This window comes from Drosophila eugracilis, unplaced genomic scaffold (assembly GCF_018153835.1).
Source record: "Drosophila eugracilis isolate 14026-0451.02 unplaced genomic scaffold, ASM1815383v1 contig_1914, whole genome shotgun sequence".
Taxonomy (NCBI): Eukaryota; Metazoa; Arthropoda; class Insecta; order Diptera; family Drosophilidae; genus Drosophila; species Drosophila eugracilis.
In genome coordinates this window covers 74,490-91,350 of record NW_024572771.1, presented here as the reverse complement: position 1 = coordinate 91,350, position 16,861 = coordinate 74,490, and positions in this window count along the sequence as shown.

Here is a 16,861-nt window from a genome sequence, read left to right as displayed (position 1 = left end):
GGATCGGGAATCTATATGAACTCTTGGAACCAAGCAGAAGGATCGGGAATCTTAGTGGGACCGTGGAAGCAAAGCAGAGGAAGCCAGAGCACATACACATGAGTTGTGTGTGTTGGTGAATTTCACAAGCACATGCAAGCCTCGCGAGGTACATATGTATAGTTGTCTCGCTCACGAGGTGGTTATTATTGACACGTTCGCACAAAAGAACTGCCAATTTAGCTAAAAGTAAACTCGAGAACAGTGAATAATGCTAAGAATAGCGGATCTTAAAGGCGACGAGTTAAGGTTCCTGCTACGATCGAGTGTCAGTTTTCGGCAAAAGAGCCGAACTGGTTCAAAGGCTTATAGATTTTGAACAATCGGAAGACGTAGAACCAGCAGCAGTATAGATCTCTACTTGCGGCGCTTGCACTGTCAGCGCGCTAACCTGTGTTCTAATCGCTTCTAATCCTGTGGCGAATAAGCTTTTCAAACGTTCTTCCTGAGCGGCGAAAGCAGTGCCGAACCCTGAAATAAGATGCGACGTTCAATGGAAGCCACGATGAGTACGTTTCGTGGAGGCAGGCTGCATCAGATGCATACAAAGTATTCAAAAAATACGACAGCAGCGAAGCCCACTACGAGGCCGTTGTCATCATTAAAAACAAGATTTGCGGTCCCGCTCGGTCACTCCTCACGTCCACAGCGTGCTGAATTTCGATGCAATTCTAGCCAGACTGGACTGGATATATGCGGACAAAACGTCCCTAAGAGTGCTAACGCAAAATTTGGGAATGGTTCGGCAAGGAGATGCCGACATCATAGCATACTATGACGAGGTCGAGAGGAAACTCACGCTCGTCACCAACAAAATAGTCATGTCGCACAACACGGACACAGCAACCGTCCTAAATAAGGAGGTTAGGGATGACGCCCTTCATGCATTCATTGCAGGGCTTAAAAGACCACTCAAGTCCCTCGTGCTACCACCACAACCCAAAGACCTTCAGTCTGCACTAGCGTTAGCGCGGGAAGCCGAGAACAGCATCGAAAGAAGTGCTTTCGCGGCATCTTACGCGAAAGCTATAGAAGACAAGGCCCCTTTCAATGAGGGCATAAGGCGCAACAATAAAGGTCAGGGAAAGCAATAGAGCGGGGAGGACGAAAATCGGCACTACATTCCTAAGCAGAACCAAGGCAGGCCTCATGAGGACAATCCCTGGCCGAAGCGCATGGAGATAGACCCCTTAACGTATAAATTTAGACAAGGAACAAGCTGGGGAAAGCCACAAAGTAATAACAATTACAAAAAGCAGAACTCTTCCCAGCGGGAATCGGGCCAAAGACGCCAACGTCTCAATAATATAGCCCAGCCCCAACAGGAACTAACAGATTATGCCGCCACAGCTGAGGCTGAAGTTGCCACCATTGAGGAAGATAGCGACACCGCCGAGCTTAACGACCTGCTCCAATTTTTAGGAAGAGCTCCCGACTGCCGTTCGTCGAGCAACAGTTGGCTGGCAGAACAGTAAAAATTCTCATCGACACGGGGTGGCAAAAAATTACGTGAACCCCGTAAAAGAGCTAAGAAACGTAATGCCGGTCGAGACCCCTTTCACTGTGAGCTCTATTCACGGCTCCAGTGACTTTAAAAACAAGTGCATAATGCGCGTTTTTGGACTAGACGTCCCATTTTTCTCTTGGATACATTGAGCACGTTCGATGCTATAATAGGCATCGATTCGCTAACGCGAGCAGGAGTAGCATTGGACCTAGGCAACAGCGTAATAAACTACGCGAACGTCACCGAAAAGCTCAAATTTTTTGACAGTCAGAACGTCAATTTCACAAAAATCGATGATATAGTGGTGCCAAGTTCGGCTAAAACCAAATTCAAGAATATCGTTCTGAAAAAGTGTTTTCGACCCCTAACGAGGCGAGAAATCAAGGAGGTACTGCAGAATGGCATAATTAGGCCGTCCAGATCCACATACAACAGTCCTACCTGGGTGGTTGACATAAAAGGGACTGACGATAATGGCATCAAGAAGAAGAGATTAGTAATCGACTTCAGGAAGTTGAACGAGCTAACAATCGCCAATCGCTACCCCATGCCAAGCATACCCATGATTCTACCGAACTTGGGGAAAGCTAAATTCGTCACCACCCTATACTTAAGGTCAGGGTACCATCAAATATACCTGGCTGAAAAGGACCGGGAGAAGATCTCGTTCTCAGTTATTGGTGGGAAATACGAATTTTGCCGACTACCCTTCGGCCTAAAGAACGCAGGGAGTATTTTACAAAGAGCCATCGGCGAATATGCTACGTCTACGTTGACGACGTTATCATCTTTTCCGAAAATGAACATGTCAACATGTCAAGCACATTGACACAGTGCTTCAGCGCTTACTCGATGCCAACATGTGGGTGGCACGGGAAAAACAAAGTTCTTTAAAGAGAGCGTTGAATTTTTAGGATTTATTGTCAAGGAAACAAGAACGGACACAGAAAAAGTCAGGGCAATAAAAGAATTCCCAGAGCCAAGAAATCTGTTTAGCCTCAGGTCTTTCCTCGGCTTGGCGAGCTATTACAGGAGCTTTGTAAAAATGTTTCCTCTATTGCTAGACCTCTTACTGCCATCCTTAAAGGGGAAAACGGGACGGCCAGCAAGAATATGTCGAAAAAAGTAGCTTTCAGGTTTGATGAAACCCAGCGAAATGCATTCGATCACCTTCGAAACATTTTGGCATCGGAAGATGTCATATTGACATACCCTGATTTTAAACTACCGTTTGACTTAACCACCGACGCTTCAGTGAGTGGAACAGGCGCGGTACTGTCCCAGAATAAAAGACCTATTACAATGATTTCACGCACGCTAAAAGACTGCGAACTGAACTACGCCACCAACGAAAGAGAGTTGTTGGCGATAGTCTGGGCAATAAGCAAACTCAAAAACTACATATACGGTGACAAGGAGGTATGGATCTTTGCAGACCACCAGCCTCTCACATATGCGGTATCCGACAAAAATACCAACGCTAAGATTAAGCGATGGAAAGCGTTTCTTGATGAGAACAATGGGAAAGTGTTTTACACACCCGGGAAGCAAAACCTGGCAGCTGACGCGCTATCGAGGCAACCCCTGGCCGATGTGGCCACATACACCATAGAAACCACAGACAAACCTCTTAACTGCTTTAGAAACTAAATCATTTTGGAAGAAGCAGGACAACCGCTTCGGCGGGATTCATAATCTTCGGAAATAAAACCCGCCATATCATTAGTTTTAATAACTAGGACTCGCTTGTTGTATCTGTTAAGGAAATCATCAACGCCAACGCTGTGAACGCGATTCACTGTGATTTCCCTACCGTGGCTCGTATCCAACATGCCCTTAGACAGGAATTTTCTGCGACAAAACTTGGCATTGTAAAACCTTCGTCAGCGACATAACCAACGCTAATGAACAGCTTGAAATCGCCAACACCGAGCGCAGTCGCGCCATAGGGCTACCCAGGAGAACGTAGAACAAATCCTCCGTGATTATTACTTCCCGAACATGTCCAAATTAGCTAGCGAAGTGGTCGCAAATTGCAAGGTCTGCAATAAAGCCAAGTACGACCGCCATCCCAAAAAGCAGGAATTAGGAACTACCCCTATCCCTTCCTATGTTGCATATCGACATTTTTTCGACCGATAAGAGAGTCTTATTAACGTGCATTGATAAATTTTCCAAATTCGCTATCGGACAGTCCTTGGGCAGTCTAGGGCAATAATAGATGTACGAGCTCCTATCCTCCAATTGGTAAATTTCTACCCTAACACCAGGACCATATATTGCGATAACGAAGCCTCCTTTAACTCCAAAACAATCACATCACTGCTGAAAAACCAGTACAGCATCGATGTTGTCAATGCGCCACCGCTACACAGTAGCTCCAATGGCCAAGTAGAGAGATTTCACAGTACCCTGGCGGAAATTGCCAGACGCCTCAAAATTAATAAAAAAAATCGAGAATACTGTGGAACTAATATGGCGGTCTACGATAGAATTTCCGTCACATTCCGTCACAGAGTTTAGGCCGGTGGAGGTCATCCACGCCAGCAGCGACGAGATGAAGCTGGCAATTAAAGCCAAAATTGACAAGGCACAATAGTCTAGCCTAGACAGGAGTAATCCTTCAAGGCAGAACCGGGTCTTCGAAGTCGGTGAAAGAGTACACCTACGCAACAACAAAAGATTACGGAACAAATTAACACCGCTTTACTCAGAAGAGCGTGTAAAAGCAGATCTGGGAACATCTGTTCTCATTAGGGGGAGGGTGGTCCATAAGCACAAAATCAGTTAGGCATTTCATCTGCCACATTCGCCCTTGTACTAAAACTCAATATTTGCTATAATTCCTACGGGCTTGCCATAATGTCCATCATACTGCTGTCCACCGCAAGTGCGCGAACCACCGACTTCTCGCATGCAAAATACATCCCGGTGTTAGACGGGAATGTTTTACTATAGGAAAAGTACGGCCTGGTCAGGCACTCGACAAATCTGTCCGAGGTTGCTAGCATAATCGTCTCCATGGTCAGAATGCTGGAACTGTTCCCACAATCCTACATGAGGAAGCTGCTAGAAGTTGACATCGAACATGCCCAGAACACTTTGGATGAGCTTCAGATACACCATAGAATGGTTAGGAGCCTCGATTTTTTGGGCTCAGTCCTTAAGGTCGTGGCGGGTACACCCGACTCGGATGATCTTAGTAGAGTTAACCAATCATCATCAAGGCTAACAATAGACAGGTTGTCATTAACACAGAAACACAGAAACACATTAATTTTCTCACAGACACAGTGAATTAGACCCTCAAGGAGAGAAGGGACGGGCTCGTTGGCTCAGGGCATTTGTTCGTAACACTCCTCGCCAGAAATAGAGTGCTAATATCCGAAATCCAAAATTGTATGCTCACTGTTGCACTCGCTAAAAACAAAGTAATGATTCCTACTATTTACAACCATAATGACCTAAAGGCTATTTTTGACGAACAGCTCACGAAGGTCCCCATAGTTAGCCTTATTGATGTGTCTATGATTAACATTTTTCAAACCAATGTTTTTATGCCTGTCATAGTTCAGTATCCTAGAGTTAAGTTTATTTGTAAAAAGATCCTGCTCTTCCCCGCTGCACACTACCATACTATGCTACAAATAGAAGACACCATCGTGACGAAATCCTAGCAGTCTCCGATTGCGCTTCTACCAACTTGGCCACATTTTGCAAAAAGGCGTCTGTCATAGTTCAGTATCCTAGAGTTAAGTTTATTTGTAAAAAGATCCTGCTCTTCCCCGCTGCACACTACCATACTATGCTACAAATAGAAGACACCATCGTGACGAAATCCTAGCAGTCTCCGATTGCGCTTCTACCAACTTGGCCACATTTTGCAAAAAGGCGTCTCATGACACTTGCGCCAGGCAATTACGTTCAGGCGAAGCGGCCACATGCCGGACGCGGCCCAGCAATCTGGAACCCCTTAAAATTGTGGACGACGAAGTAAAAATCGTTTACAAAGAACTAACGAGGATTACCATCGATGACGGTCCCACAACAACCTTATCACTTTCGAGAGGAAGGCGGTGATCAACGACTCCGTGTATTTGAACCTAAACTACTCTGTGAATAAGAGCCCGGGTATTGCGGCCTCCCCCTTATTTAACATCACGGGACACGATCACACACTAAGTCCGCCACTACTACAGCGGATAAACGAGCAAAACCTGCGTCTAATGCAGGAGATCTGAGATGACGTGTTGGCTGGAGGTTCCCAGAGGATTTGGTTCGCCGCGGGAGTCGCCGTCAGCCCCACACTAGGCGGCTTGGCCCTGCTCCAACTACACTGCAGGCGCAAACGAGAGGCATCCCAGTTACAAAAGTCCATCGACGAATTGGCTGTCATCGTGGACGGCGTCCAATTTAAGGGGGGAGTAGTTAACAACTTACTCCCAGTTTAGGCTGAGCAGGCCAATTCTTATTCCCTTTGTTAATATTAGTCGTTTATTAATATTAATCAGTTTTTAGTCATAATTTTTATTATTATTATCATTACACTTTTTATACCTCTCATGTATGGTCCACCTTAAATTTGTTCCACCCTAAGGGGCCCTAGAGCTGAGCCAGCTTATTGTACCGTTCTGGGCCGTGGCTTGTCTCATTGACTGATAGCGATCGTATAACTTCTGCGAAATGTGCTTGGTTAAAGGTCGGCCAAAGGCATACGGGCATGTATGAGCGTTTGTTAGTTCTTAAGTTTAGTTATATTTTGATGTCTAATAAATCAAGAGAACCAGCTCCTATTCATGAAACTCCGGCACTTAGCCGTTAAATCTCTTATTAATTATTATACTGACTGAATCACTAGACCAGCGGTATCGAAGGACAGTTATCCTTCCGCCGTAATCTTCCTATCTCCACATAGGAGCAATACGACCACCCTTTGGGATCTACTGCGACGAGAGCCACCAGCGGCAGCAACCTTCCGCCGACCCCCCGCCACGGATATCCAAACAGCCGGCTCTACCCCTGCCACGGACGCGAAGCCAGCTGGCTCTGCCAATTAAATAATTTGCACACCAACCCAGATGTTGTCCTATATGTGAGGAACAGCATGAAATCAAGGACTGCAAGGAATTCAATTACGAATCTACAACGACGCTGATCGAGTCAGCCAGGAAGTTGAGGTTATGTTTTTTATGTTTGCAGTATGCACATAAGGTACGGGTCTGCAAGAAGGGCCGCGGATGCAACGAGAATGAGGCATCACTACCTACTGCATGAACTAGATGGACATCCCTGACGGCCGCCAGTCGCAGTCAAGACCGGCACCATACAGAGATAGCAGCCGATGGATACGAACGTCACAGTCAGTGGATTCCAGCAAGAAGAGCCTGCCTCCGTAAGCCGCAGTTATAGACGCGGGAATTATCGCATCGAAACTGAGTTGTGTTGATTCGACTGGAGGTCACCTGCTATTGCGGATTCTTCCTGTGACGCTGTACGGAGAGAATTCGCAGGTCGACACCTACACATCGCTGGATGAAGGATGGTCTGTCCCGCTCATCGACGACGAAATCATCCGTAGCCTGAACCTGAAAGGTGAGAGTCGACAACTGAATGTGCAGTGGTTTGGCTGAAAACCTGCCAAAGAGCGCACGAGAATGGTTAGCCTGCAGATTTGAGCAGTGGGCAAGCCAAAGCGAAGAATGTGTACGGAGTGGTCAATTAAGCCTTCCGATGCAGAGCTTGCGTCGAGAGAATGTGAAGGTAGGGAAGGCGAATGCGCGCCTGCCTATAAAGCCGTACAACTACGCGACGCCAAGTATCCCAATTGGACTGGATCATGCGCATCTAGGAATTCCCATCAGAACCATAAGCTATGGATCTGGAGGACCATATGCAGCAGCCACCGCAATTGGATGGGTGGTGTATGAACCGGTGAGTGGAATGACGAGCTCACCGCTTCAGAGATCGTGCCTCCTAGCCGTACCATAGGATAATCTTCTACAGAAGATGGTCAGTGATAACTTCGAGGTCTAAAATTTCGGAGTGAAGTCGGTAGTCAGTCGCAGCTGGCGGAGTGAAGCCGGCGCCGTCAGCCGCAGATGACGGCGTTGCATGGGCCCTGAGTATCCTGAAGGAGACAACGAAGCGAGTTGGCCGAGCACAGAGCCAGAGCACATACACATGAGTTGTGTGTGTTGGTGAATTTCACAAGCACATGCAAGCCTCGCGAGGTACATATGTATAGTTGTCTCGCTCACGAGGTGGTTATTATTGACACGTTCGCACAAGAGAACTGCCAATTGAGCTAAAAGTAAATTCGAGAACAGGTTAAGAACGAGTTAAGGTTCCTGCTACGATCGAGTGTCAGTTTTCGGCACAAGAGCCGAACAATCGGAAGACCAAGAACCAGCAGCAGTATAGACCTCTACTTGCGGCGCTTGTACTGTCAGCGCGCTAACCTGTGTTCTAACCGCTTCTAATTATGTGGCGAATAGGCTTTTCAAACGTTTTTCCTGAGCGGCGAAAGCAGTGCCGAACCCTGAAATAAGATGCGATGTCAAAGTAGACATAGTAAAATCTCTGCCGACGTTCAATGGAAGCCACGATGAGTACGTTTCGTGGAGGCAGGCTGCATCAGATGCATACAAAGTATTCAAAAAATACGACAGCAGCGAAGCCCACTACGAGGCCGTTGTCATCATTAAAAACAAGATTTGCGGTCCCGCTCGGTCACTCCTCACGTCCCACAACAGCGTGCTGAATTTCGATGCAATTCTAGCCAGACTGTACTGGACATATGCGGACAAAACGTCCCTAAGAGTGCTAACGCAAAATTTGGGAATGGTTCGGCAAGGAGATGCCGACATCATAGCATACTATGACGAGGTCGAGAGGAAACTCACGCTCGTCACCAACAAAATAGTCATGTCGCACAACACGGACACAGCAACCGTCCTAAATAAGGAGGTTAGGGATGACGCCCTTCATGCATTCATTGCAGGGCTTAAAAGACCACTCAAGTCCCTCGTGCTACCAGCACAACCCAAAGACCTTCCGTCTGCACTAGCGTTAGCGCGGGAAGCCGAGAACAGCATCGAAAGAAGTGCGTTCGCGGCATCTTACGCGAAAGCTATAGAAGACAAGGCCCCTTTCAATGAGGGCAACAGGCGCAACAATAAAGGTCAGGGAAAGCAATAGAGAGGGGAGGATGAAAATCGGCACTTCATTCCTAAGCAGAACCAAGGCAGGCCTCATGAGGACAATCCCTGGCCGAAGCGCATGGAGATAGACGCCTTAACGTATAAATTTAGACAAAGAACAAGCTGGGGAAAGCCACAAAGTAATAACAATTACAAAAGGCAGAACTCTTCCCAGCGGGGATCGGGCCAAAGACGCCAACGTCTCAATAATATAGCCCAGCCCCAACAGGAACTAAAAGATTATGCCGCCACAGCTGAGGCTGAAGTTGCCACCATTGAGGAAGATAGCGACACCGCCGAGCTTAACGACCTGCTCCAATTTTTAGGAAGAGCTCCCGACTGCCGTTCGTCGAGCAACAGTTGGCTGGCAGAACAGTAAAAATTCTCATCGACACGGGGGTGGCAAAAAATTACGTGAACCCCGTAAAAGGGCTAAGAAACGTAATGCCGGTCGAGACCCCTTTCACTGTGAGCTCTATTCACGGCTCCAGTGACTTTAAAAACAAGTGCATAATGCGCGTTTTTGGACTAGACGTCCCATTTTTCTCTTGGATACATTGAGCACGTTCGATGCTATAATAGGCATCGATTCGCTAACGCGAGCAGGAGTAGCATTGGACCTAGGCAACAGCGTAATAAACTACGCGAACGTCACCGAAAAGCTCAAATTTTTGACAGTCAGAACGTCAATTTCACAAAAATCGATGATATAGTAGTGCCAAGTTCGGCTAAAACCAAATTCAAGAAAATCGTTCTGAAAAAGTGTTTTCGACCCCTAACGAGGCGAGAAATCAAGGAGCTGCTGCAGAATGGCATAATTAGGCCGTCCAGATCCCATACAACAGTCCTACCTGGGTGGTTGACATAAAAGGGACTGACGATAATGGCATCAAGAAGAAGAGATTAGTAATCGACTTCAGGAAGTTGAACGAGCTAACAATCGCCAATCGCTACCCCATGCCAAGCATACCCATGATTCTACCGAACTTGGGGAAAGCTAAATTCTTCACCACCCTATACTTAAGGTCAGGGTACCATCAAATATACCTGGCTGAAAAGGACCGGGAGAAGATCTCGTTCTCAGTTATTGGTGGGAAATACGAATTTTGCCGACTACCCTTCGGCCTAAAGAACGCAGGGAGTATTTTACAAAGAGCCATCGGCGAATATGCTACGTCTACGTTGACGACGTTATCATCTTTTCCGAAAATGAACATGTCAACATGTCAAGCACATTGACACAGTGCTTCAGCGCTTACTCGATGCCAACATGTGGGTGGCACGGGAAAAACAAAGTTCTTTAAAGAGAGCGTTGAATTTTTAGGATTTATTGTCAAGGAAACAAGAACGGACACAGAAAAAGTCAGGGCAATAAAAGAATTCCCAGAGCCAAGAAATCTGTTTAGCCTCAGGTCTTTCCTCGGCTTGGCGAGCTATTACAGGAGCTTTGTAAAAATGTTTCCTCTATTGCTAGACCTCTTACTGCCATCCTTAAAGGGGAAAACGGGACGGCCAGCAAGAATATGTCGAAAAAAGTAGCTTTCAGGTTTGATGAAACCCAGCGAAATGCATCCGATCACCTTCGAAACATTTTGGCATCGGAAGATGTCATATTGACATACCCTGATTTTAAGCTACAGTTTGACTTAACCACCGACGCTTCAGTGAGTGGAACAGGCGCGGTACTGTCCCAGAATAAAAGACCTATTACAATGATTTCACGCACGCTAAAAGACTGCGAACTGAACTACGCCACCAACGAAAGAGAGTTGTTGGCGATAGTCTGGGCAATAAGCAAACTCAAAAACTACATATACGGTGACAAGGAGGTATGGATCTTTGCAGACCACCAGCCTCTCACATATGCGGTATCCGACAAAAATACCAACGCTAAGATTAAGCGATGGAAAGCGTTTCTTGATGAGAACAATGGGAAAGTGTTTTACACACCCGGGAAGCAAAACCTGGCAGCTGACGCGCTATCGAGGCAACCCCTGGCCGATGTGGCCACATACGAGGTGTGTTCAAAAAGTAAGGTGACTCTTCAAATTTCGCGAATTTCAAATTTTTCGATTATCGAAACTTTTTAGAAGTTATACGAGGTGTGTTCAAAAAGTAAGGTGACTTTTCAAATTTCAAATTTTTCAAATTTTTCGATTATCTTCAGTTTTGGGAACAAGAAAAAGTCACATGGGGCCAAATCCGGTGAATATGGTGGCTGAGGCATTATTGTGGTGTTGTTTTTGGCCAAAAAATCCAAATCCTTTGATCCATATTTTTCGATAGCAAAAAATCGCCGAGCTCGCAAAACAACTTGTAACTTTACGCCTCTCACAACCAAACAAAAGAGGATGTTCCATTGAAACTTGGTACAGATGTTAGGGAAGAGTGTACCAATATAACAAAACAAAAAAATCGATAATCGAAAAATTTGAAATTCGCGAAATTTGAAGAGTCACCTTACTTTTTGAACACACCTCGTACACCATAGAAACCACAGACAAACCTCTTAACTGCTTTAGAAACTAAATCATCGACGACGACGAAATCATCCGTAGCCTGAACCTGAAAGGTGAGAGTCGACAACTGAATGTGCAGTGGTTTGGCTGAAAACCTGCCAAAGAGCGCACGAGAATGGTTAGCCTGCAGATTTGAGCAGCGGGCAAGCCAAATCGAAGAATGTGTACGGAGTGGTCAATTAAGCCTTCCGATGCAGAGCTTGCGTCGAGAGAATGTGAAGGTAGGGAAGGCGAATGCGCGCCTGCCTATAAAGCCGTACAACGACGCGACGCCAAGTATCCCAATTGGACTGGATCATGCGCATCTAGGATAATAACTAATAAACTACGCGAACGTCACCGAAAAGCTCAAATTTTTTGACAGTCAGAACGTCAATTTCACAAAAATCGATGATATAGTGGTGCCAAGTTCGGCTAAAACCAAATTCAAGAAAATCGTTCTGAAAAAGTGTTTTCGACCCCTAACGAGGCGAGAAATCAAGGAGCTGCTGCAGAATGGCATTATTAGGCCGTCCAGATCCCATACAACAGTCCTACCTGGGTGGTTGACATAAAAGGGACTGACGATAATGGCATCAAGAAGAAGAGAATAGTAATCGACTTCAGGAAGTTGAACGAGCTAACAATCGCCAATCGCTACCCCATGCCAAGCATACCCATGATTCTACCGAACTTGGGGAAAGCTAAATTCTTCACCACCCTATACTTAAGGTCAGGGTACCATCAAATATACCTGGTTGAAAAGGACCGGGAGAAGACCTCGTTCTCAGTTATTGGTGGGAAATACGAATTTTGCCGACTACCCTTCGGCCTAAAGAACGCAGGGAGTATTTCACAAAGAGCCATCGGCGAATATGCTACGTCTACGTTGACGACGTTATCATCTTTTTCCGAAAATGAACATGTCAACATGTCAAGCACATTGACACAGTGCTTCAGCGCTTACTCGATGCCAACATGTGGGTGGCACGGGAAAAACAAAGTTCTTTTAAAGAGAGCGTTGAATTTTTTAGGATTTATTGTCAAAGGAAACAAGAACGGACACAGAAAAGTCAGGGCAATAAAAGAATTCCCAGAGCCAAGAAATCTGTTTAGCCCTCAGGTCTTTCCTCGGCTTGGCGAGCTATTACAGGAGCTTTTGTAAAAATGTTTCCTCTATTGCTAGACCTCTTACTGCCATCCTTAAAGGGAAAACGGGACGGCCAGCAAGAATATGTCGAAAAAGGTAGCTTTCAGGTTTGATGAAACCCAGCGAAATGCATTCGATCACCTTCGAAAACATTTTGGCATCGGAAAATGTCATATTGACATACCCTGATTTTAAACTACAGTTTGACTTAACCACCGACGCTTCAGTGAGTGGAACAGGCGCGGTACTGTCCCAGAATAAAAGACCTATTACAATGATTTCACGCACGCTAAAAGACTGCGAACTGAACTACGCCACCAACGAAGAGAGTTGTTGGCGATAGCCTGGGCAATAAGCAAACTCAAAAACTACATATACGGTGACAAGGAGGTATGGATCTTTGCAGACCACCAGCCTCTCACATATGCGGTATCCGACAAAAATACCAACGCTAAGATTAAGCGATGGAAAGCGTTTCTTGATGAGAACAATGGGAAAGTGTTTTACACCCGGGAAGCAAAACCTGGCAGCTGACGCGCTATCGAGGCAACCCCCTGGCCGATGTGGCCACATACACCATAGAAACCACAGACAAACCTCTTAACTGCTTTAGAAACTAAATCATTTTGGAAGAAGCAGGACAACCGCTTCGGCGGGATTCATAATCTTCGGAAATAAAACCCGCCATATCATTAGTTTTAATAACAAGGACTCGCTTGTTGAATCTGTTAAGGAAATCATCAACGCCAACGCAGTGAACGCGATTCACTGTGATTTCCCTACCCTGACTCGTATCCAACATGCCCTTAGACAGGAATTTTCTGCGACAAAACTTGGCATTGTAAAACCTTCGTCAGCGACATAACCAACGCTAATGAACAGCTTGAAATCGCCAACACCAAGCGCAGTCGCGCCATAGGGCTACCCAGGAGAACGTAGAACAAATCCTCCGGGATTATTACTTCCCGAACATGTCCAAATTAGCTAGCGAAGTGGTCGCAAATTGCAAGGTCTGCAATAAAGCCAAGTACGACCGCCATCCCAAAAAGCAGGAATTAGGAACTACGCCTATCCCTTCCTATGTTGCATATCGACATTTTTTCGACCGATAAGAGAGTCTTATTAACGTGCATTGATAAATTTTCCAAATTCGCTATCGGACAGTCCTTGGGCAGTCTAGGGCAATAATAGATGTACGAGCTCCTATCCTCCAATTGGTAAATTTCTACCCTAACACCAGGACCATATATTGCGATAACGAAGCCTCCTTTAACTCCAAAACAATCACATCACTGCTGAAAAGCCAGTACAGCATCGATGTTGTCAATGCGCCACCGCTACACAGTAGCTCCAATGGCCAAGTAGAGAGATTTCACAGTACCCTGGCGGAAATTGCCAGACGCCTCAAAATTAATAAAAAAAATCGAGAATACTGTGGAACTAATATGGCGGTCTACGATAGAATTTCCGTCACATTCCGTCACATTCCGTCACAGAGTTTAGGCCGGTGGAGGTCATCCACGCCAGCAGCGACGAGATGAAGCTGGCAATTAAAGCCAAAATTGACAAGGCACAACAGTCTAGCCTAGACAGGAGTAATCCTTCAAGGCAGAACCGGGTCTTCGAAGTCGGTGAAAGAGTACACCTACGCAACAACAAAAGTTTAGGGAACAAATTAACACCGCTTTACTCAGAAGAGCGTGTAAAAGCAGATCTGGGAACATCTGTTCTCATTAGGGGGAGGGTGGTCCATAAGCACAAAATCAGTTAGGCATTTCATCTGCCACATTCGCCCTTGTACTAAAACTCAATATTTGCTATAATTCCTACGGGCTTGCCATAATGTCCATCATACTGCTGTCCACCGCAAGTGCGCGAACCACCGACTTCTTGCATGCAAAATACATCCCGGTGTTAGACGGGAATGTTTTACTATAGGAAAAGTACGGCCTGGTCATGCACTCGACAAATCTGTCCGAGGTTGCTAGCATAATCGTCTCCATGGTCAGAATGCTGGAACTGTTCCCACAATCCTACATGAGGAAGCTGCTAGAAGTTGACATCGAACATGCCCAGAACACTTTGGATGAGCTTCAGATACACCAGAGAATGGTTAGGTGCCTCGATTTTTTTGGGCTCAGTCCTTAAGGTCGTGGCAGGTACACCCGACTCGGATCTTAGTGGAGTTAACCAATCATCATCACGGCTAACAATAGACAGGTTGTCATTAACACAGAAACACAGAAACGCATTAATTTTCTCACAGACACAGTGAATTACACCCTCAAGGAGAGAAGGGACGGGCTCGTTGGCTCAGGGCATTTGTTCGTAACACTCCTCGCCAGACAGAGTCCTAATATCCGAAATCCAAAATTGTATGCTCACTGTTGCACTCGCTAAAAACAAAGTAATGATTCCTACTATTTTCAACCATAATGACCTAAAGGCTATTTTTGACGAACAGCTCACGGAGGTACCCATAGTTAGCCTTATTGATGTGTCTATGATTAACATTTTTCAAACCAATGTTTTTATGCCTGTCATAGTTCAGTATCCTAGAGTTAAGTTTATTTGTAAAAGATCCTGCTCTTCCCCGCTGCACACTACCATACTATGCTACAAATAGAAGACACCATCGTGACGAAATCCTAGCAGTCTCCGATTGCGCTTCTACCAACTTGGCCACATTTTGCAAAAAGGCGTCTCACGACACTTGCGCCAGGCAATTTCGTGCAGGCAAAGCGGCCACATGCCGGACGCGGCCCAGCAATCTGGAACCCCTTAAAATTGTGGACGACGAAGTAAAAATCGTTAACGAAGAACTAACGAGGATTACAACAGGTAACAACCTTATTACTTTCGAGAGGAAGGCGGTGATCAACGACTCCGTGTATTTGAACCTAAACTACTCTGTGAATAAGAGCTCGGGTATTGCGGCCTCCCCCTTATTTAACATCACGGGACACGATCACACTCAAGTCCGCCACTACTACAGCGGATAAACGAGCAAAACCTGCGTCTAATGCAGGAGATCTGAGATGACCACCCTTTGGGATCTACTGCGACGAGAGCCACCAGCGGCAGCAACCTTCCGCCGACCCCCCGCCACGGATATCAAACAGCCGGCTCTACCCCTGCCACGGACGCGAAGCCAGCTGGCTCTGCCAATTAAATAATTTGCACACCAACCCATGTTGTCCCTATATGTGAGGAACAGCATGAAATCAAGGACTGCAAGGAATTCAATTACGAATCTACAACGACGCTGATCGAGTCAGCCAGGAAGTTGAGGTTATGTTTTTTATGTTTGCAGTATGCACATAAGGTACGGGTCTGCAAGAAGGGCCCCGGATGCAACGAGAATGAGGCATCACTACCTACTGCATGAACCAGATGGACATCCCTGACGGCCGCCAGTCGCAGTCAAGACCGGCACCATACAGAGACAGCAGTCGATGGATACGAACGTCACAGTCAGTGGATTCCAGCAAGAAGAGCCTGCCTCCGTAAGCCGCAGTTATAGACGCGGAATTATCGCATCAGAAACTGAGTTGTGTTGATTCGACTGGAGGTCACCCTGCTGTTGCGGATTCTTTCTGTGACGCTGTACGGAGAGAATTCAGCAGGTCGACACCACTACACATCGCTGGATGAAGGATGGTCTGTCCCGCTCATCGACGACGAAATCATCCGTAGCCTGAACCTGAAAGGTGAGAGTCGACAACTGAATGTGCAGTGGTTTGGCTGAAAACCTGCCAAAGAGCGCACGAGAATGGTTAGCCTGCAGATTTGAGCAGCGGGCAAGCCAAAGCGAAGAATGTGTACGGAGGGTCAATTAAGCCTTCCGATGCAGAGCTTGCGTCGAGAGGAATGTGAAGGTAGAGGGAAGGCGAATGCGCGCCCTGCCTATAAAGCCGTACAACGACGCGACGCCAAGTATCCCAATTGGGATCATGCGCATCTAGGATAATAACTAATAAACTACGCGAACGTCACCGAAAAGCTCAAATTTTTTGACAGTCAGAACGTCAATTTCACAAAAATCGATGATATAGTGGTGCCAAGTTCGGCTAAAACCAAATTCAAGAAAATCGTTCTGAAAAAGTGTTTTCGACCCCTAACGAGGCGAGAAATCAAGGAGCTGCTGCAGAATGGCATTATTAGGCCGTCCAGATCTCATACAACAGTCCTACCTGGGTGGTTGACATAAAAGGGACTGACGATAATGGCATCAAGAAGAATAGAATAGTAATCGACTTCAGGAAGTTGAACGAGCTAACAATCGCCAATCGCTACCCCATGCCAAGCATACCCATGATTCTACCGAACTTGGGAAAGCTAAATTCTTCACCACCCTATACTTAAGGTCAGGGTACCATCAAATATACCTGGCTGAAAAGGACCGGGAGAAGACCTCGTTCTCAGTTATTGGTGGGAAATACGAATTTTGCCGACTACCCTTCGGCCT